Below are 842 nucleotides of genomic sequence, written 5' to 3' on the forward strand. Positions count from 1 at the left end.
AAATATCCTGGAAAAATATCACCTACCTTTTTTTAAGCATGCTAATTAAGCCATTTATTGCTCCATATAAAATTTCCAAAGTACTTTAATTACTGTTAATATTGACTCCATTTTACATTTAAATATCCTTTACTATAGTATACATTCATTGATCCTATACTTATAACTGTATAGAATAACATTTCTAATATTTGCAATATATCTCTTATTTTCTCATTTTTAAACTGTATTTTTGATAAGGCTATCTAGTAGCTTATCAATTTTACTAACCTTTTCAAGCAAATAGCTTTTGTTTTTATTTATTTTCTCTATTCTACTAATATCTGCCCCTGGTTTTGTTTCCTTCCACCGGTTTACTTTCTGTATAATTTGCTCTTTCTTTTTCTTTCAAATTTCTCAAGATAGATGCTGAGATCATTAATTTCTAGCTCTTTCTTATTTTTTAATATAAGTATCGACTGCTATAAATTTCCCTGTAAGCACAACTTTATTTGTTCACACACATTTTGCTCTGTTTAATCTTTGTTAATTCAGTTCAAAATATTTTCTAGTTTCCTGTGATTTATTTTAGACACAAGTTACTTAGAGGTGTGTTGTTTAAACTGCAAATATTTATGTATTTTCTCTCTATATATATATACTAGAGGCCCGGTGCACAAAAATTTGTGCACTCGGGGGAAGGGGGGTCCCTCAGCCGGGCCTGTGCCTTCTTGCAGTCTGGGATCCCTTGGGAGATAACGGCTTAGGCCTGCTCCTGGGTGGCAGAGGGCAGGCCCAATCCCTAGGTGGAGCCCCTGGTCGGGCTCAGAGCAGGGCCGATTGGGGAGTTGGGGCGTTGGGGC

The sequence above is a fragment of the Myotis davidii genome, unplaced genomic scaffold, assembly GCF_000327345.1.
Source record: "Myotis davidii unplaced genomic scaffold, ASM32734v1 scaffold803, whole genome shotgun sequence".
Classification (NCBI taxonomy): domain Eukaryota; kingdom Metazoa; phylum Chordata; class Mammalia; order Chiroptera; family Vespertilionidae; genus Myotis; species Myotis davidii.